Source organism: Bactrocera oleae, chromosome 4, assembly GCF_042242935.1.
Source record: "Bactrocera oleae isolate idBacOlea1 chromosome 4, idBacOlea1, whole genome shotgun sequence".
Classification (NCBI taxonomy): domain Eukaryota; kingdom Metazoa; phylum Arthropoda; class Insecta; order Diptera; family Tephritidae; genus Bactrocera; species Bactrocera oleae.
The window spans coordinates 61,012,149-61,035,938 of record NC_091538.1 but is presented as its reverse complement, the minus strand read 5'-3'; the positions used below and the strand labels follow the sequence as shown (position 1 = coordinate 61,035,938).

The following is a 23,790-nucleotide window of genomic DNA, read 5'->3' as shown; positions in this document are numbered from 1 at the left end:
TAATACGGTTCTCCGAAGAAATCAGTGGAAGTTGGTTTGTATGTATGGTATGTATGTACAAGTATTGTACAAAAAATTTAAATCGACTCAATTGTGGTTTCAATATAAACCAAGTATTTTGTTTTTGCATTATTTAAGAGGATTAGTAATGTATGCTTTAATATCTACCGATATTTCGGTATTTGATAATGTTAAATTTATTTATAACAAATACCAAAGTTAAATTAGAAATAACATGAGATATAGGTCTAAAAATATTAATAGGAAATATATGCTAATAATTATTGAGTTACAAATGGATTTTCAACTTCAGACTTTATGCTGAAATTCGATATTTTTATTTATCATATATTTTAAAAAATGCGCAAGATTAAAGCAACACAAACATACAAATCAAATCAAGTTCAACATAATTCAAAACATGGGTGAACTCTTTATGAAGTCCGAAAAAATATCGAAATGAAAACAAAATGTCAATTACGGAATTTCGGGACTGATAATTTTTAATGAAAAGAAAATGTCTATATCATAATACCACCACAACTTGATGAAAAAGAGTTCAGTCCCGAATTTTCGGGATTAATACTTGCTTTTAATTTCGGGATTTTTTATTTTTAAATTTTTTGATAAAAACTTGCTTTAAGATACTGTTTTAAAAATACTAAGTCCAGATATTTCGCGATTGACATTCTGTTTTCAATTCGAGTTTTTTTATTCTAAAAATTTTGTATAGCGTTTTCTTTTCTCACAAAAATGTTGCATTTATTCTGTCCTATACTCGGGCTCAATGTTGCCTTATAACCTGAGAAAAGGGCAATGTAAAAACTTCTTTTGTCATGTAAAAAATGGAACATTTATATAATGTTTCCATACAATGAGACAAGAAAACTTTACTAATAAAATGTTGGTGTAAGATTATGAGCAATGTAGCACTAGGCCTTCGAAGATTACAAGCTCCTGAAATTTCGGGATTGACATTTTCCTTTTATATGGAGTGGGTAATTAGAAGGAGTTCAGAGTGTCCTGAGGCTTGTCCGTGTAAGATATACATATATATATATATATATTTATATTTTTGTCGTAAGCGAACAGTCATTTTAAGGAATTAATTGTAAAACATTTAAATAATTAACACTATCCCAAAAATTCAGAGTTCAAACTGTACAAAATACAAAGGGAATGCAGGGGAATTCCTGAGTCTTATCCAGTGTAAGATATTTCCCTCTATTGTAATCCAAGAGCCGTTTGAGTTCTTAACACCACAAAATTCAATAATCAATACAGACGACTTAATTATCCCTAACTTAAACCACTTAAAACCACTGCTCTGTGCATTTCGAGAAAATACGTAAATTACGCTGCTGCAATTTGCTAAAAACAGAATATTTTTTAACAAAAAAGTGCCAACTACAACTACTTGTATATGGGAAATGTCGTCGTGTACTTAGCAAATAGTTAATAACCGCAGCAAAACCAAAATCGCGAAGAGCAAAATCAAAAGAACGCAAAGAATTCATTAGGTCAACGGCAGCCAAAAGAGTCAGCGAACTAAATGCGACAAAAAAAATAAATGAAAATCACTGAATCCTAGCAACTATGTGCGGAAAAGTAAAACAAAAATAAACCATAAAATACCAGCAGAAATGGTAAAGTGAAGGAAGAGGAGAAAAATGCAGTCAGAGGGAAACGAATGATGACAACATACAAGAAAAATGATGCGCTGCTGTGGTGAGCACGATGGAAGGGAGGGGTGAAAAGAGGGGAGAAGATAACCCAAAAATCCAGAGTTGCATTCGGGTTTCAAACATATTATACACTGCATGCACTATCTATCCGCCGCGCGTGTGTTTGAGGCTGGGAAGTGATAGCTACCCCCCACAACTTCCCTTCGGTAAATTGAAAAACTATCGCGGCAAACTTTTGCTGCCACAAATGCGCAAAACGTGGAATATGCGAGTGTTAGTGTAAAGTTTTTCACGCGCCGCGCATTTGTTGCATACTTTATGGCGTACAGAAATGTGCAGCTGTGGAAGCTGTTAACAGTACAACAACTGCAGCGCTGCAGCGAAAAAGCAACAATAACCACATATCAAGAGATAACGGCAAAATTGCCAAAAATGCGTTGACAAAGAAGAACATGAAACAATAACAACAAATTGTGCTCACTTTGTAGCATTAATGAGAGAAGGAAGCACGGGCAATGGCTTTGGCGATTTAGTCGGCGGAATTTATACAATCAGTATGACATTAGCGCGCTAGCTTTGTGGCTGTTTACAATTGCAAAGCTGAAATATCTTTTTTTCTAAGTATTTTTGAACTACTTGTTTTGTGTTTTACTTTTGTAAAGTGTTGTCATAAATACAACTAAATTTATAGTAAATAGCGTGTTAATTAATTTCTGATGACTATTTCAATAATGATATTGAACTAGTGACATTTGTACTGTAATCGGCACTAGTTTTTTTAAATTAGCTTAGAACTAGCTCAAACAGAAAGAATGTTTACTTTTCGAATTATGAGTACATCTGTAGACATATTAGAAATATAGTTTAACCCTTATTTATATTTAAATTAATTTAAAATTACTACTTTAAAAGATAGATTTAAGGGGACTAGTTCTAAATTTAATGTAAATGAATTTAGTAGTGATATTCCATTATTCTAACACAAAAAACGTGAGTTGGTCCGAAAGCAACTAATTGATAACTAGTTACAAATTAACAAAAACGTTTAAGAATATTTGAAGTATCTATACATCATTTACTAAAGTTAAAAAGTCACCGGATTAAGGTTTCTAGTATGTTAATAGTACTAAGGTATTTTACTTTCATGCCAAACACCTCGTTACCATTAACAGCCGAAAATGTTTAATTATAATAGGTATACATAGTTATATAAATACAAACAACGGCATTTTGCAGCAAGTAGTACTGCTTCTCTACTACAACATTATTGGGCCATTAGCCTTGTCTACTAATGGCAGCCTCATTTGGCGCCAAAACGCACAGCAACTTGGATTAATTGGCGCGCATTGATAGCAAGCGTCAGAGAAATATGCCAACTATGCTGGTACCACCACTAATGTGCTAATGCGACTTTGATAATTAAGGTTTAATTATAAATGGGTTCAACTCAAAAAAGTTGGCAACGCCATTTTTGAGTGAAATTCCATTTAAGTATTTCTTAAGCTAGATTTAGACGCTAAAAAAATGAAAGAAAGTTGCTTCATAAAAGTGGTAAAAGTAAAAAGGTGTTTTAATTATTGAACGTCTTTAAAATCTTCTATGAGGCGGTAACGAACAAGGGTATACGAGAGTTTTGATAATATTGCTCCCAATCCTAAAAGTATGCTTGAAAATTTTCAGGTAAAACTCGTATTTAAAGATGTTTTATGGACAAATTTGGAGCGGTTAGTTAGAAAAGCTTGGATTTTTTTTATGTAAGGTATGTGTATATTTTTTTATGTCTGATAGTGAATCTAAGTATTTAATAGTTACGGAATTTTTTTTTATTTATTTATGGCGAGATAAAAAAGTATTTTGCATGATTAACCTCAGAATAGTATAGAATCCATTCCATAAAATTCTATCCTTCAATAATCGTAATCATATGAATATTATGTAGTTAATATATTCTTTTACATTTTTAAGTTTGATCAAACTTTCGTTTTAAAATGTTACACTTAAAATTTTTAACAGGTGGCAACCTTCTTTAACAAAAAATTTCAAAATATTACAGTAATTATTTTTTTATCAGTTTTATGAACTATTTTTTAAAGGTGGCAGCACTGTCCAAAAACTGGTGCTATACAAATTCAAAATTCTAGAGAATTTGTTATCATATGGCAATAGTTATTATATTTAAAAAATTTATATCATATCAATTTTTTTTAAAGGTGGCAACGGCCAACTACAAAACTCTTCAGGACTCTTACCAAATGAAATTCTTACCGCAAAACTGACACATTTCACTACCATATATCCCCTTAAGCACATAAACTTAATAGCAAGATGAGCTACTTAGCAAAAACCGCAAGTACATGAGACCAATACACACACACACACCAACTAAACGACACGTGCTACGCATGCAAAGCACTTCTTAAAATTAAAATTAATAATAATGAACTAAGAAGCTTAGCAGGCGCCAACGTGCTAACATCAATATGCATGTGTTAATGCCTCATCCACACACATACATATATATATATATATGTATGTATGCATGTGACTATAACATCTATGTATGCAAGGCATGTAGCGCCACTTTTGGGTATCTTTAAGTGAAATGCCACCGGCGCACACTCGGCATATGCCTGCGGCTATAATGGCTTAATTGCAGCTCATTTATTATTGCTTGCAAGCAAATATGCAGCTGCGACAGGTTGTTAATAAATTTCAATTCGAAATTGAGATGCAAGCGGGTAGGTGTGCGTGTAGTCAGGCAAACATACATTTGAGGCGACTATATGAACTTGGAAAATGTGGATTTTGTGTGAATTATTGCAATATTAATGACAATTATGCCAATTACACATATGCTATTGTGGTTGTTGTTGTTGTTGTTGCCGTAAATGTAATAACGTAATTCAATTGCAACATTACCGAGGCCAATCACCTCAGGTGAGCGTGACACCCACACACAGCCAAGCGCATAAATCAAAAATATATCGCAGCACAGATACACAGAGATACACATGCATATAATATAATATAATATAAGCGTGCCACATGTGTACGAGTTGACAATTTCATGTGCTTTACAATGCGTCAGTTGTCATATTAGATTAAATTCTACACTTGTCCACCTGGCATTATTTATATGTCTGTAAGGATTCTTCGAGTTTATGTGTTCCTGTTTTATATTTACACTTTATTTGTTGTAGTGCTTGCTCACAAACCACTACTAAAGTCAGCTATGCAAGCGTATGTATATGAGCATTTGCTTCTGATTATAAATTTATATTCAATTTACACCCCACTAAGCTGGAGAGATTTGTTATTAAGCAATCTAAAGGCCAACCAATCAGTGTGAAATTCCATCAAGATGTATAAAATTCAACTAACAGCAGCTCTAAGAATATACGGTAGTGCTGAATGCAACATATATATTTTCAATAAAAAGTGAATGTCAGAGAAAGCAGTTCTTAAGAGTCTTGCTAAGAAGGTAACACTTTAATACGATGGAAAAATATCAATTTGTTTAATGGTTTAACGGTCCATATTTAATACTACGGTTTTAAGCACGCAATATTTTGCTTTGAAATACATATTATTTTAATAAAAACATAACTTTTATAAATAAAACGAGTTCAATTTAAATAACGAAAAAATATCACTTCATGTCACCTTTTTAAATAAACTGGTCCGAAAATTACTAGCTGAGGACTAGCTGCAAATTGATACATTTATTTACAATTCGTCTGTTGACAAGAAAACTATTACTATTAATTAAGTTAATTTAGTAAAACGTCAAATGAAACGCAAAGTTAGGGTATCAACAAAAGTATAGGCAGAAAGCTTAACAGTCAAAAGCTTCCTTCAATATATAAGTAAATATAATATATGCATATGTATATTGCAGACAAAATTACGTTCGGATTGCTCAAATTAAGACAGTTCCTTAATTTATTCAATTACTAAATTTTTGTTATTAATTTTTTTATTTAAATTACTCTTAAAGTAAAGTAAATAGTTAAGTCTACATACATATATTTGCATATGATGCAGATACTTTCAAACTCAACTCTTCAAATTCAATAATTCATAATTTAATTTTCATTTAAATTTAAATTTAAATTTTAATTTGAAATTTATTATTTTATACTTAATTTTGGTTTAATTTTAATTTTATTTCTAATATTAAATATAATTTTATATTCAAGTTTGATGTTTATTTTTATTTATATTTGAATCACCATTTTTCGTTTGCTTTATTTTGAAAGAATTTTAGAATTTTTGAATAATTTAAATTTTTATTTTTATTTTAATTCTTTATTATTTTTATTTTAGATTTATTTTTAATTTTAATATTAATTTTGTTTTAAATTTATTTTTATTTTAATATTAACTTCAATTTCAATTTAAATACTAATTTTAATATTAATTTCAATTTTAATTTTAATTTTAGATTTAATTTCAATTTATATTTAACTTTAATATTAATTATTATTTCACCAACAATTTTGTAATCTAAAATTTAAATATTTTCTGTTCGCATTTTAACTTTGAATTTTTTATACCGGCGTCATAACCTTCTTCCGGCAACAATAAATCTGAAATCGCAAAATTCTTATACCAACTCCTTGACACAGAATCAAGCTTTATAAGCGAGTTAACATTTTACATAACACAAACTCATTTCAGTATTTTTGCCTTACATTTCTACAGAGTCAATATAGTTTCCACCGTAAATAAGGAAGTTGAAGACAAGTAACGCAGTGAAGTCCATAAAGAAATCGAATGCCTCAAATGAAAATGCTCGTACATATTTGTAACATAAATCAACAATCAATGGCAAAGATTGTGCTGCCACACTTGTGAGCTGAGAGCAAAAGAAACCTGCTTCTCGAGTGGCTCAAAAATAAATAAACCCAGCACACCACCGCCAAGCAATTACACAGTTGAGTTATGGAGAGCAAATATACAACTAGGAGCAACAGGCTAGAAAACAGTAAATCGAAGCTGACAAGATGCGCGGGTAGACTGAAAGTGATCTTGAGGAAAAGCGGAGAGAGTGGCGGTAATATGAGGTGAAATACAACAGTTGAGGCGCTGTAGAAGAGGACAGCGCAGAGCGGCGACGAGTGCTACTGGTTAGCGTTAAGGCATGCACGCTATTGAGCTTAAGCGAAAGGGAAAGGGAAATGCGCCAATGGCAAAAGCAACCGAGGAGTAAACCAACTAAAGGGACAGGCTTAGTGCCCACGAAGCTACAAAAACACGGCCATTTGGCACTGTGCGACATTTTAAAGCTTCTTCGGCACGAAGGGTTAAGCCCTCGACGGCAGTAGAAAGTAGAGTTGGCATTTGTCAGAAATAAAACCGGGCAACAAGTGTGTCGTAGACGAAATTTCCTACAACTACACACACATACAGGCTGGAGATATTAGTATTGTGGGTGGCCGTGGCGTATGCGCAACCTTTGATAGCACGGTGAAAAGTATTGGAAAATCATCGAACGACTGCAAGCGGGAATTGGGACTGTATTAAGGATGTGCATGCAGAGGTTTGGGTACTGACCAGCGTTCGAGTGAGTTGTTCAGAAAAAGTATATGAGCTAGGGGAGAAAAATTTACGCAAGAAGCTAAGGAAGCGTATAAATTGTTAAGGCGAAGAAGGGAGTCTGTTGGGCTTATATTAACGCCGTTAGTAAAATATCGATTCTTATTAGACATGGCAAATAGTAGTAAATGGTACAGTTACTGAACGGAATATTTTATCGGGTCAAGATGTAAGCTGCTTGTGCCTGAGCATAAGTATGAGTTTAATCAAAAAATTACAAGTGAAGTGTAAAATTCAAAAACATTTGTGATCCTATGATATAATATGACAAGGTTAGTTATGTAAAATTGTATTCCACATACTTACATAATTACAAAAAGAAAAATCTTAAAAAGTTATGGTTCGTTAAATTATGTCAACTTACGGTATGCTAGGTTGCGTTATGTTTGTTCTGTTATATTATGTTCTGTTTGTTCTGTTATATTATGTTCTGTGATGTTTTGTTATGTTATGTTATTTTATTTTATGTTATTTTTTGTTATGTTATGCTATCCTATGGTATGTAATGTTACGTTGTGTTCTATTATGTTATGGGATTTTATGTTGCTATATTATTTTATGCTATGCTATGGTTTGCTATGTTATGGTAAGGGATGGTCATGCTATGTTATGTTATAGTATTGCATGATTATGTTATGTTATATTATGTTACATAATGTTATGATATGCTTCGTTACCAATTTTCATTTACATTTTTTATTTTCTTTAATTAATAAGTTAAAGCATGTCTTCTTTTTATAAAATAAACAGGGATTCTCAGCTCATCATTAATCATATTGTATTTTCAGTTCATTTTCGAAATTTTCGCTCCATTAACTTTTGTACAGGCCCGAAAAGAATCATACATATGCATTGAAAAATTTACCACCTCCACTTCCTCCGTTTCACTGCAAATAAACTGGGTGAATGAAATGAGTACATTGCGCATATTGAAACTTCGCCGACAACAACAACAATAACAAACAATTGATTTCAACAACATCTTACAACCAGACAGCTGGGTAATACAACCTTGCCAGCAAGCACTTAACCAACATTTTACCTGCCAAACCCATCTGAACTACCTTCCAGGTACGCACAGTTAGTAGAAACTGTATGAGAACAATTAAGTTCACGAGTAAATGGAAATATATATAAGTAAATATGTGTTTATTTGGAGCATGCCACATAACATCCATTTCACTCTTGATTTGCACGCTTCAATTTTTTTTTTGGTAGTGGAGCCAATTTATATGGAAAAAGTGAGGCAATTTATTTTAATTTTTATAAAATACACAATTTTCAAGCATAAACGAATAACGGGAACAACTGATTGGTAGCAATTTATATACATATTTCATACGTTTACTTACTTAGACATCTGAGTAAGCAAAAATTATTGAATTGTAACAGGAACGACGCTCAAGGGCTGCACAGTAGCTAAAAGCAAACTGTTGTAAAAGTTTACGTCGCTAATTGAGTTAAATACATATTTGTGGCAAGTACACATTAATTAAATGCTTTTTTCTAAACACCTGCGCCTAAGCAAAAAAAAAAAAATAACAACCAAGTGGCTTAATTTTCCATTTAAAAATGTTGAAATAAATTAAAAAGCGTACAAAAGTCTGGCAATAAGAGGATGTCAAGAGGAATTGGCGAGGTTTGAGTGCAAACAGGTAAGCAAATAGCCAAAGATATTCTTATTTTATGTAGCACTAGCCTAAAAGTAGGCTAAGTTCCAAACAAATAATTATTATTTACCAAGCTTTTTTTACTATTAAGTGTAAATATTGTTAGGAAAAATCATGATCGTAACTCTCAAAAGTACATACATGTCACTTGTCAAATATTTGTGATAGTACCAAAATGTATGCTACTTTTTGTAACCAATTTATTATGTGTGGAATATATTATTTTAATATTTTACTGTTATCAAGAATTATATAAGCAAATAATAATCTAAATAATATGTATAATCAACATACAAAACATATATTATAATTTATAGCACAAACAAAACAATCGCCTAAATGTATGTTATTTTTACAAAGTATAATTACATTGAGTTTGAACTATCGCTTATGAATTTAGCAAAAATAAATAAAAATTCTGTTATAAATAAATAAATGTGCTTTTAGTAATACCGAAAAGGGGTTTTAAATAAAATCAGCGTAAAAATCGTCTTACAGTAGACAAATCGAAAAGACTTTGCGAACATGAAATTATAGTTAAAGGAATACCTAGTATAAATAACTATTGAGCTGAACAATTTGTTGTTTTTTTTATTTTTATTTATATAAAATTTTATTTTTTTGTAATTTAAGAAGAATTTTAAGACTGAACTGTCTTCAACATATTTTTTTTTGTTTTACATTTTCAAAAATATATGTATATATGAATATTTCAATATTATTTTGAAATTTTTTATATTTTGAAATTTCTTTCGAGACATCTAAAATTGATATATCAACCAATTACTGCTAGTCATATTCACTCTAAACACATCTAGGCTTTATATGTCATGTAAAACAACAAATTGTGTTGACAATCACCATCTGCAACGCCTAAATGCACGCAAAACATATTGTGGATTTGCTAGCTGAACATAAGATTTGCGCCCAAAAACCGCACAATAAATGCATGACACACGCGTTCCAATGCGCAAAAATAGCTGACTAGTCATAATTACAGCACCGATTATACAACAATAACAACGACAACTGACCACAAACAAGAAAACACTGTAACAGCAAGAGCTACCAACAGCCGCAAGAACAACAGTAAAATAGCAAACCGCTAGCCGCCTACGTGACCGATCAACCAAAAGCACTAATTCGGCCAGCATTACAAACAAAATCGACAAAAAGTTTAGATGCATATTAATATGTATATAAGTGTCTGGATTGTGGCAGCATTTGTGGACAACCGTTATGTATGGATATTGTGTATATATGTTACGTATGCATATAAAGTTGTTGTCTATTGCAAAAACAAAATTTGATAATTCCATCAAGTAGCAGGCAAATTGATTGAACTCGAATTATTGCCCATAATCAATGTTAACCGCATTGCAAATGCTGTTGTTGCTATTTTTGTTGTAGTGGTTGGCAATATAACAAATTTTGATATTTTGTGGAATTGTTGCTGCTGCACACGGTGGGCAGTCATTAATATTTCACACCATTTTATAAGTGGCCCACAACCAATTACTGTTCTTGTTGTTGTTGTTGGCATTGTCATTTCAATCGCTCGACTGACTAATCAAATTTCATTTAAATGCAAACAATTGACAAGCCAATTGACGGCATATGTCAACACAATTGAATGAAGGCACACAAAAACATACACACACTTACAAACTCATACACACTCATAGTGAAGACACACATAAAGGCAGTTAGGCATGTATAATTATGCATACAAGTACAACTTGCTGTGCAACAATTCTATTGGCTTCGAATTAATGTTTAATTATGAATTCCATGCGTTCCAATCGAAATGGGCGAACAGCTCACTACTTATATAAGTGTGAGTGTGAGTTATGGGCAGTGCGTTTAGCTGCTGTGTCGTGCAATATTGCCTTCATTTGCCCCCAAAATGGCCACCTGCGTCACTCATAACATTTCGATTATTGTAATTATTACTGGAAATGACGCAATGAGTACAACTATTTATTTTACCATGAACTGATGTATCAATAAATGAAAATGACATGGCTAGCTTCCGATTTCTAATATCTGCTTTGATAGAAATATTTCCGTGTTAATTTAAAAATTATTAGATTATAAAATATGATGAGAAAAGAAATATTTTGAAATATAGATGAACATATGGTGATCAAACTTTACACAAACATAGAAAACGGTTGTACCAATCTAAGGAAAGAATATTTTTTTTGTCTATCGATATCGTTTATTTGGAAGTGTTGGCGTCCAATTTTATTTTAAGTGTAAGACACTATACGACAAAATCGACTTTTTTCAGGTATTGGACCATACTATTTTTACCGCGATATTGAGTCACAAGTAAAAGAGTATTATTTTGGTTTTTCGAAATTAGCCTTTAAATTAGATATGGTAAATTTCAAGTTTCAAAACGAGATATTAAAATCCTCAATATTTAATATACAATGTACCAAACTAAATATGGGCCCCATTTACTTATTTCAATTGTGTATAACAGTTTTCGGCAAATCCTCAAGTGACAGATGCTACAAGAGGTCATGTCAGATTTTCGAAAAAAAAAAATTCACAAATACTGTCACGACTTTGAAACAAGTAGCATCCGTTATGTAAGCTTGCACAAAAATCATTATAAACCATCGAAATAAGTAGATGATTCTAATAATATTACTATTTTAGTATTATACATTCTACATAAAGGATTTCTATATGCTCGAATTCGACATTCGAAGCTAACTTAGAATTTAAGCTAACTTAGAATCGGCTACCAAGCCGAGTGTTGTACAGCGTAATAATTTGTTTTTATATAATTTTTTTTTTAATACTTACGTTCAGGATTGCAAATAATGCATAAGAAAATTATTGAATTAACATTTGAATTAAATTTATTTTTTATTTTGTTATCCCAAATACGACCATAAAAAATAAAATAAAATTTAATTCCTCATACCGGATTAATAAATAAAAACAATAAAAAAATGTTATACCATAAACCGAAAAAACCAAATAACATTTTTTTTATTAATTTTGAATTTTTAATCCCAACAACCAGATTGAAATATAAGAAAAAAAATGTAACCTGAAGCATATAATCCCAACATCGGGATTAAAAATAAAAATTTAATTTTAATTTAATTTTTAATTCAAAGTTTTTTAATTAAAAAAATCGTAACCCTGCTTTCGTTTAATTTTTTTTTAATATTTCGTGCATACAGGAATAGCTGTGAAAGTAAGCACACGTGTTCGACAATTATGTTCAGTAAGCTTTTGCAAATACGCGTATTAATACTTACACTGAAACAGCTTTAAAAAATGTTAAACATTTATTTACCAAACTCAAATTTTTTGAGACAAACTTTCATTTATATTTTACCATTAAGTCAACTTCACTGATAATACATATGTATTTTGAAATTAACGTGTATTTAACCAAGCTAAGTGGCCAAATAGGGAGGTTGAAGAACTCATGAGAGAGAGACTTTCTAAGTATTTGTAAAAGGTTACTGCATGGTTTTTGCAGGTCGAAGCCATTATTGGTCCACACTGTGTAAAGACTAAAGATGAAGGAATACCATACGTGAATAATTCTCAAGTTTTCAGGTTAAGTGCTAAATAGCTTTAGCTCGATGGATAGAAGTACAACAATTTTCAATTAATTTATTCTGGGCTGAGCGAAAAGTAAATTTATTAATTGTTAAGAAAATTCGTTTTAACATAGTGTTTTTGTTTTTTTGTTTTGAGCGACACTTCCTTTATATATAAAGATTTTCAAAGAGAGTTATAGTCTTACTCTTCGCAGAATGGGTATAAACTGTAATAAACGTAGAATAAATGTTGAATATTCAAGTTGCTCCAGCGCAACTAAATTCAGCCGAACTGGAATGAGCGCGCATTTTTTTGTTCACACAAGAATTGAAAATTTATTCTTCAAAATATTATTTTATTTTAAAATATTTCTACGTAAGTCACTGATCAGCACGCAATCTTTATAAGTTAGCTGAAACATATTTTACTTACTCATTTTTCAGACAAGTTTTTGTGAAAGAAATTTTTCGAAATTGCTGATTTTTGTTAAATTTACCTGAAATGAGAAAAAATAGCTGGTTTAGTAAAAGTTCCACAATTTATTCTATAATAGAAAAGGTCATATAATTTAACAAAATAGTTTATAGAACATGCAAAATATATATTGTATAATAACGAACTTTTTTAGATAAAAATATACATTAATAAAAATTTTCATTACATTTTCCCAACTGAAGCCATTTTCTGCATTTTTCTTATTTTTGTGTATTACTCTTACGTGTGACGTAGAGTGTAATAATTGGGTTCACATAATGGTTCAATAATTGTAGCATCTCCAACTAGTCGAGAAAGATATACAAGTATAACCAAAACTTACCAGATGAATTAATTTTTATTATATTCTATTAAAAAATTGAACGGTGAGCGTGGAAGCACTCACTTTTGGGCAGTCAATTATATATCAGTAACTACTTGTTTGATTGTACCAACATAACATAATATTCTCTCTTTGTATTCCCTTACTGCTTGGGTTAAATCTGACTAAAAACAGCCTTAGCACGAATTCCATATTTACTTATACAAATATTAAGATATCAAAACCAAACTTAGAACAAATAGTACAGCTGATATTGGTGACTCTAATCTAAAACTGAACGAATATGAAGATTTCCGAGCTGATTGCTGACTTTATGCAGAAAATATCAGTCAATATGTGAGATACCTTTAATAGATTAGGGTGACATGTTTTAATAAAGAAATAATAGTTTTCTGCTAAAAGGGGATTAAATCTGTATAGATTTCCTTTCTCTAATTTCAGAAATTTTAGGATGCCACCTACTTATACATATATGCAAAAATTTCAAAAAATGTACAAAAAATATGAAATAATATTTATGTATATAGAAAAAGTTTTAATGCGTAAAATCCTGATAACTCTGTCAGCAAGCATAATCCAATGACGTTAACGCCACCCAAAGCACAACACCTTTCATGGTCAATTGCCGAAAATTTATTAAATTCAATACTACGTTAATGCTATGCATAACCGGTTTCGGATGCGCATATGAAATTTAAAGCTGTAATTTATGAGCAGGCAATTGCACAAAAACACATACGAAAAATATATATAAAATATAGACATATAAATAACCGACATTCATAGGTTATATTGGTATGACCCTGTAGGAAAACTCGAATCACTTATGACGCAGCTATACTACAGCAAGATCTGTATAAAGCAGGGATGTATAAATTTTCACCGTTTCAGTATTTCATAGCACACTGTTGACTCATTTCGGCCCATTCAGTATACCTTGAAATAACTACCGCTTGAGATTAACTCATTTCCATAAACTATAAAAATTACTATTGTTTTCGTTGTCATCTATAAGTTAATACTGTCATTGCCATTTGTGTATACGCGTCTAGTTTCTATACACATTAATGTAACTGTTGTTAATTTTATGTATTTTACTGTGTCACTGCAAGCGTTTCGTTGTTGTTTTGCAGCTTTTTGTTGTTGCTTTGTAGCTTAAGCGGATGGGCTTATATTTCAAAGCTTCCCGCTGCCAGAACTTCGTCCAGTTGATTATATATAATACCGTTACTATTTGTGGATATTTTCATTAGCGATGTTGGCGCCATTTTTGGATTAAGGGTACTTTATCATTTTCGGCGTACACAATTTCAACGCTCACATTTGAATTTCTATTTTGATTAGGCAATGGAATGGAGTCAAACGTGGAATGCGTAATTAAGTATATATATACTTATGTAGTATAATATACAGGTAACGAAAAAAAAAGTTTTGAGTTCTTTGCTTTTAAAAAAATATATAAAAAAAATTATTCTGGAGACCCTATTACTGACATTGTTTTTTTTACTTGTATTTTTAAAACTTAAGACTTAAAATCAATTTTAGTAATTTATACAAAACAAAAATAAAGGGCTACTGCACTGTTTTTTAACGCAAAAAAAAAAAATTTTTTCCACTAAGAAAGAATAATAAAACTACTGCGCATGCGTCAGACGATGAGTTAGCGCATGGTTGCACCACAATTGCTGCATGTTTGTTTAAACATCTGGTATAGTTTGTTCGATTCGTTGGAGAGTAAAGCTTGGCGTATCGAAGACAGCTAGTGTTGCTTAGCATCAAATTACATACATTTTGCACATGAGTAGTCTCATATATGTAGTGGAATGAGGTGCAAACTGAGAATGAAAAGAAACACCAAATAATTGAAATTGAGCTCAAATAGCGACATGAGATTTATTTGTTAACACATTTTTGGATGGTTTCTCATTGCTTGTAAATATGAACTAAGTTGTCTACTTCCACTATGGTGTTTCATGTTTTTTCAGTACAATAAAGCCAATCCAATTAAACATACAGTGATAAATATTAAATACAGTTAGTTAACATTATAATTTAGAAACACTACTCATATAGTGGAAAAAAACGAAAATCGGCTACTATAGCGCTATAAGATTAATTTATGAACACATTTTTGGTCAGCTTCCTGTTGCTTGTTTAATTGAATTAGGCTTTTTCTACTTCCACTATGTGTTCAGTGTTGTTGTAGCAGTTTTCACTAAAGCTACGCGCATAGTGGAATGAACTGAAATATAATAATGGAAGGTATTTACAAAGTGCCGAAGAGCAGCACATATGATATTTTGAGAACGCGCGTGGGAAATGTTTGAACAAACTTGAAAGACTCTAGAACAAATTTATTAACTGAGTATCTATCTAAGTAATGCCACTGCTTTAATTTTAAGGTATGTACGGGGGAGGTTATATTATATTATTATACTCTAAGCAGGGTATATTAAGCCACGAAGTTTGTGACAGCCAATAGGACACGTCGGAGAGCATATAAAAAATATAGAAGTATATAAATGATTAGTGTGCTCAGTAGGTCGGTACATACTCAGATGGTATACGCGAACTAGTCCCTCAGTTTTTGAGATACCAACCTGAATTTTAGCACACGCCATTTTCTCCACAACGGTCGGCATGTGTATATGTGAAAGTTTTCATCATTTATGAAATTCTTCCACATAAACTTGTTGCATTTTTTCTGCAAAAAAAACTTCTTTTGAAACAGCGATTTCTATGTTATGTTTCCACCCAAAACATTGAATAATATGCAGCAGTATTTCCAAATACTTTCTGGACAACTTTTCCCCACAACAATGCAAGCACAGCAAATCCCAATTCCTCACTGCGATCGCTTGCCTTTCAATGACAGCGCAAATTTGTTAGAATGTTTTGTTTTTTAATGTTAAATAGGATTTAACAGTGCAAACTTTGACGCCACAATTATTGCAACTATGCGCGAGAAAAGTTGTTTTAAACTAGAAATAATATTGCGGTGACTGAAAGGCAAAAACAAAAAAAATGAATAGCAAAGTGTGAGTATTGTTAGAATTGCGCGAAAATCGCTCCATTTCAGTGTAGGCACGAGTGTGTGCGTTTGTGGCTTGAAAAAATGCCTCAAAATAAAAAACACATAAAAAGTTGAAAAAAAAAATTTAAAAAATGTTCAACCAAAGCGCCCGAAGCAATTAAAAACTGTTAATGAATATAAGTTGGCATGCAGTTGTGAATTGTTTGGCCACAGCAATCAAATTGCTAGTTAAATCGTAAAAATATTTTCATAAAAGGTAATCCGGCGGGAGTTTGAGATTTAGAATGTGTGCATGTTGGCTGCTATTTAACAGATTACTCTTAGTTTCAGGTGTGAATAATTAACCTAAAAATTACAATTTTTATTTGAGGTTAAGTTTATATTTTGATTATGGGTTGTGGTTACTAAAATTAAAAAAAAAATTGTTATTCCGCTAAATGGCGCCGGATTCGAATTACTAAGAAAAATAGTAATAAATTAAATTGGTCTGGTTTAGATAAAATTCGAGATAAATATTGATGAAATAAGCGGAGGTTGATGTTAAAGAAAACCCGCAAGGTGGCGCCTGCCTGTAATTATTACTAATTAATAATACCTATGGTCCAACATTGTTGATATTTAGCCTGTTTGGCGTATAGAAATAATGCAATATCTTAGTGAAAGGTTAACTCATTCCTCACAAAAGAAAATTGTTTTGTCAATCTTAGAAGATTCAAATCAAAAAGGCACTTGAGGCAAAGCAATGCCAGAAAGCTTTTCTAAAAAGGAAAAAAAAAACGAAACATTAACTACGGTTGCACCAAAGCTATAATATCCTACAGAAATGCCTTTATTATAACATAACAGGTATAAACAGATCTCTATGTTGATTTTGATGCACCAGTTTCTATGACAGCTACATATCTACTATAGTGGTCCAATCTAAGCAATATGTTTGGAGATTGTAGCTCATGCCTGTGCAATCATTTATGTAAAATTTCTTGAGGATATCTCTTCAAATATAAAAGTTTTCCATACAAGAACTTGATTTGGATCGGTTAGTTTGTATGAAAGCTATATTTTAGAGTGATCCGATATCAGCGGTCCCGGCAAATGAACAGTTTCTTGGAGAGAAAATATAAAAAACTTGTAAAAAAAATTTCCTATTGATATCTCAAAAACTGAGGGGCTAGATTAAGTAAGAAGTAGTTAAGACTTTGCTAATCACGCTGATCACTTTTATATATTTGTGCATGTTTCCTTCTTACAAACTTCGTAGCATTCTTAAAATAACCTTTATAGGCTATACAAACTTTAACATTTGTTCTATCTCAATATTGAATATTTCGTAGAAAAAACCGGCTGCTCTGCAGACTATACTAATAAGAAGTGCTCAATAAAATACGGCTTTTATCTCCTTCGGAAAACTACATTACGCGATCCATAAAAGAGTACAAGTCTATAGCTGCAACAATAATTAACACATCACTAAGCAAGCGGATGTCTTTACCGCTTTTGATGTAGTTTTTATGGAACAATTTAATTTTTATTGGAAAACATTTACTTGCCAATACAAGAACTCAATTTGATGTGCACTGCAGAACTCAATATTTTCGATATAGACACACACACACACAAAAAATAGCGAGAGAGAAAGAGAAATAATAATGTGATGAAAGTAAACACATCTTGATGGAGCGCGAAGAATTTTTAGAAAGAAATGAAAATGTAAAGTTCTAATGAAATGAAGGCAATGTAAACAAACAGAAATGGGTGCAAGCGACTGGAGTACAAGAGATAAAAATGAAAGGAGAGAGATATTGATAAAATACAGCACAATGGAAAGCTAGTACGTGTGAATTGTTAGCTGAAGGCAGAACAGACCTGCAGTATACTAAAAATCACACTTCATAATCTTAGCGGCTTCTTGTCGGCTACTAAAACAACAGCAACAATACTGACGTGATTATTTTGTAAAGTATTTGTTGTAGCTTGTGGTCTTAGCAAGCTTTGTTATTCTAATAAAGCGGCTTCTTTTATTGTAAATACAATGGGGGTATTGTTGCGGTCCATTTGGCCTCTTTCCTTTACTTTATGATTTGTTTTTCTTTTGAAGTAAAGCAGACCACCAACAGTTGCTGATAAAAACCGGAATCGCCGGTTGTTATCGCAATACAACAACACGATCAAAAGAAATATATATGCATAAACACAATAGATAAGAAACAGTTACAATTAACTACAATAACAACAAACACAATGAAAACAAGTAAGGAAGGGCTAAGTTCGGATGTAACCGAACATTTTATACTCTCGCAAAGTCAAATGGTATACTCGTTTGAGATTTCTTTGTGGATTGACTGATATTTTCGGTAGAAGGTCAACTATAGGCACTGGGGTCCACATCTTTAGTACTTAGGGGCTTGAACAGTTTTGGTTCGATTTAGACAATTTTTGGTCACAAGGCGGCATACTTTAAACACATTATTCACGCAAAGTTTTACCCCGATACAATCATTGTTGCTTTATTTGCATACTGGAAAGTGAAAGAATCAAATAAAATTTAAAATGGTGTTATATAGGAAATAGGCGTGGTTGTAATCCGATTTCGCCCATTTTCACACTATGACATAGAAATATGAAAAGAACATTATGCACCGAATTTGGTTGAAATCGGTTAAGCAGATCTCAAGATATGGGTTTTCACCTAAAAGTGGGCTGTGCCACGCCCACTGTCTAATTTTGAACGCGGTTCCTATAAAGTCATCTCATACCATCCCAGAGATAAAATTTAATGTCTCTGGCGTGTTTAGTGCTTGATTTATCGCGGTTTTAGTAGTTTTTAACAGTACCGTTATATGGGGAGTGGGCGGAGTTGCCACCTCATTTCACCCATTTTCGCACTGTAGGTAGAGGTTCTAAAAACATTTGCTTCCAGTGAATTTAGTTATTATTGCATTAGCAGTTTAGGAGATATACACATTAAACCTATTAGGAGCGGGACCACGCCCACTTTAAAAAAAATTTTTAACTGCAGATGCCCCTCCCTATTGTGATCCTGTATACCAAATAAGAGTCTTGTATCTTGTTGTGGAGCTTTGTTATGGCAATTTATTTGTGTTTGATTAATGGTATTTGTGGGCGTGGCAGTTGTCCGATTACGCCCATCTGCAATACCAACTGTCTCACCGTATCAAGAAACATGTCTACCAAGTTTCATAAAGATATCTCAATTTTTACTCAAGTTAGAGCTTGCACGGACGGACGGCGGACAGACAGTCACCCGGATTTCAACTCGTCTCTTCATCCTGCTCATTTATATATGCATAACCCTATATCTAACTCGATTAGTTTTAGGTGATACAAACAACCGGTAGGTGAACAAAACTATTATACTCTGTAGCAACAGGTTGCGAGAGTATAACAACAATGTGTTTATTATTTGTGGGCGTTGAATTTGATGACCCAAAATGTAAGGCTAACGCACGAGTACTTGGCCGCAAGCGCTTACGTAGATACCCACAAAAACATTACAACAACAGCAAAGATTAACAGCAGTGTTCGATAGCTGATAGCGTGCAATTTGATATATGTCTATATATATATACAAGTATATAGTATATATTTTCTTTGTAGTAAACTAAAATCGCAGCCCAGCCAATTGTTGTTGTAATCGAGCACGCTAAATGAAAGCGGAACTGCAGGAAGGCACGAAGTCAGACGTGCGTTGTGTCAGCTTGCTATTGTTTATAGACTTTGCCATCCGCATTTTCTACTTTACTCCCACACTGCGTCTTTGTCTTATCTTGCCACGTTGCTGGGCGACTTCATTAATATGCCGCTAATCTGGTTTGTTGCCTCATCATGCTCAGCCTTCGCTCGCCACACGCACACACATCAATTCTCTCATTCATTTACATTGTTGCTGTTGGCTTTTATTCACTGCATTCTGTAGTGGGTGTTGTGCGGCTTCAATTGGGCCAAATAATTAAGTCGTTTGAACTCAATCGACTGCGAAGAGATAAGCTATAAATTAAGCACGTCAATGTGGGGCAGTTGTTCTTCGCTTTTGTTTCTTTTGTTGTTTTGTATCTTCTTTCTGTTGGTTGCGCGGCAAAAGTTGCCAAAGAAATTCTTCTATTTACTTGAGGTCAAAGAAGAAACAATAAAAATTTTACAATTTTAATTATTATGGTTTTCAATAAAGGCGCTGTTGTTGTGTTGTAGTGAAAGATCTAAAAATAGAAATTTTGTAATAAATCAGACCTCCGTGCATTGTATCGCTGTGGTGGGTGGCCCATATTGAAATTTATGATAAAAAACTGATGAAATTAAATTTAGTTCAATGGAAAAAGTGTAGAATCGCCCGTCCGCTATAAAAATAAAAGCCTTAGTTTACCGAGTATTTTGAAGTCCAGAAATTTCTTTAAGATGTCTGTTATGTCACCGATTGCGTGCGAGGCTTGTTTGGGGCTTTATAAGTGACATAGTATTGATTATTGCACGAATAAATATATATGTAGATGAGAACTCTTAAGTTTAACTACAATCTGGTGAGATAAAAACTAATTTTTAATTTAAACTTCGGGATCTCCACATTTTTGTGTTCTTATTTTTTGAATATACAACCTGATTTAACTTTTATTATATACTGACGTTTAAAATGTTATATACATGTTTCAAGATTTCGGGATACCGAGATTTTTAAACTTTGTTTTATATAATTCGTTTTGCAGATGAAAATTCGATCCATGAGGTTTTTTGTTAATACATTTCCTAGACCTTTTATGAAACAGCAGCTTTATTTGGTTTTAAGGGGTTCAAATTTTACTCTTTATTAATTTGTTGAGACTTGTTGCCTCATTTATATATTTTGAAGCATTTTCGAATATGCAGTAGTGATAAAATAATAAATAAATTAAAATAGTTTTTACGAAAACGCCATTGAACATTATAACAAAATATCATTATAGAAATAGATGGCATAGGTTTTCGGGATCCCGGAAATTATACTAGACCCATACATGTCGACCAAGCGCTTTGTGCCTGTAACAAACTTGCTGAGACAGCCAATATCCGTTTCGGCCAAGTCTTCTGATTCGCCGAAAGTGTGATTGTCGAGATGTTTCAGTCTCAGCCTAGCAAAAGCCGGAAAGTGGAGAAGAAAATGCCGGGATGTTTCCAACTCACCCTCCTCCATACAACTATGATAACTAGTATCGAGTAGTATTCTAAGCCGCACCGTATGAGTTCCCATTGGACAGTGCCCAGTGAGAATACCTACCATAGCAGCGCGATTAACTTAATTCAAGGCGAGAAGTTCCTCCGACCTCCTGCGATCCACTCTCGGCCAGAAGCATCTCGCGGTCGCACAGAAGTTGGTCATCGACCAGCATCTGCTGAGTGCACGCGTTTTTCACTTAAAATTTTAGTACCATATTATTTTTCTTTCAAAATATGCAAAATCAAAAAAAAGTTTGTCGAAGCTTCACTTTAAGTTTGCGCTTTCAATACTGTACCATATATCTACAATTTCCGGTAAAAGGTTTTTAGATACTATGTTCAATTTTCACGAAACTAATTAATTATTGCGTGATTAATTTCTTTTCTTTCTGTTATTTCAAAATCAGTGATGATATAATTACAGCCATACTAAAAACCACACCGACTTATGGCGTCAGAAAATAAAAATTTTTTTTTATCACTACGTACGACTTAAAAATTCATTTATATAATTGGTAATTTCAATTTCAATAAAGCAAACTGCATTTCCAGCAACAAATATCAACATCAATATGCAACAAACCATTTTCACTGACAATCTACTGTAATTTTCTGCAAATATTTGCTATAAATTGTGTTCAAATCGAATTTTCATTTCATCATTTTCGAATTTTTCGCACGAAAATTATTTCATTACATTGGCAAACAAAATTCACAGCCATCACGGCCATTGCAACGCGACATACACACCCACAACTCCACCAACACTTGTACTTATATATGTGCGCCAAAAAATAATTAACTCAGTAGTAATCAAGTTTAGTAGCAAAGATGCCGCGCAACGACAACGAAATGGCATTGAATGAAAAGCGAACACTCATACGCCCTGTTGGCCACAGTTGCGGTGACACGTGCTTATCGTGGGCGGCCACGCGTTTTACGTGCAACTGTAGTACTGCATATAAATGCATACACAAGCGTGCAAGCAGAGCACCTACACACATACATATACACAATCTCACACGTATGCATCATCACGCATGCACCAACACACGCGCGCTCGCCCTTCACAATTTCCCCAATCAAATTACAATGTACTAAATGCAAGCAATTGTTGTAAAAATATTAATTTGTTTGCTGTTGTTTTTGTTGGTTATGCAGTTCCCATGGCAATTCGTGTAATTCAAAATTTTGTTGATTATTATATTTTTTGTTTGTCGTTTTTGTTCGCTTGATTTTTTGCCTCGCGCTATTTCTGGATTTATTTTTGCCGCTTTGGTGGAAAATTTCAATTTTGTCACGTTTCAGCTGATGTTTGTCACTGCAAACCGCATAAAGGAAATCGTATATTTCACGCTGCATGGAAAATGCATGCATCAGCAGCTGTCACTGGCGCTCGCGCCGTAGTGAAGGTGAGGAAGGTGAAGCTGCAAGGTAGGAGAGAGTGTTTGAGTTAAGCGTACTCATCGCATTCATATTTTGAGGGGACGTAATAAGTAAGGTGATGCGCCAGCTGGTGGAAAGGAAAATTGGACAGATTTTTAATTAAAATATGCATTTGGCGCTTATGTAACTGTGGTCGGACAGCACACGAGCTTATGGGCAAAATTTAGTGTGGATATTTTTGCGCAAAACCACAAAATTTACTAGGATTTTTAAGAATTAAGTTTTTAGAAATGAAATTTTCAACACACACATACAAGCATACAGATGCACATATGTATATGTACAATATATGTATATACCGTGGCACTCACACTTACATGTATATGTGCCAACAGGCCGTATGAGTGAGCGAGCTGGTAATCTTCTTCAACATTTTGGCTTTAATTCGGTGGCAACAAGAATTGACACACACATACACACGCACTTGCGGGCATACTAGTGCACACACCAATACATATGCAGATCTAGGGTGCAGGCAACTGCAATAATTAGACACACCTCGGCACATGCTCTGCAGCGGTTAGGGTTTACACTATACCAACAGTCGGGCTGGGATCACAGCACACACACACATATATATATATATATATATATGGAAACAGGAAACACTCAAACGCAGACACACACTCTTATAGAAATTTTATCTTCCATAACCGCATATACTCGTCTCTAGCAACGCAGTTGTTGCAAAAGTGAAAATTCTTTTGCTCTTTTTTTGTTGGAATTTACCTCTAGTCACTAGGTCACTTTAAAATGCGAGCT

At 32.9% G+C, this 23,790-nt stretch overlaps 1 protein-coding gene across 1 annotated transcript in view; it reads right to left on the bottom strand.

Moving 5' to 3' along the window:
- The window catches only part of LOC106622514 (syndecan), a 391,261-nt gene that overhangs the window by 200,193 nt on the left and 167,278 nt on the right, over positions 1-23,790 (bottom strand). The gene's annotated exons all lie outside the window — the stretch shown is intronic.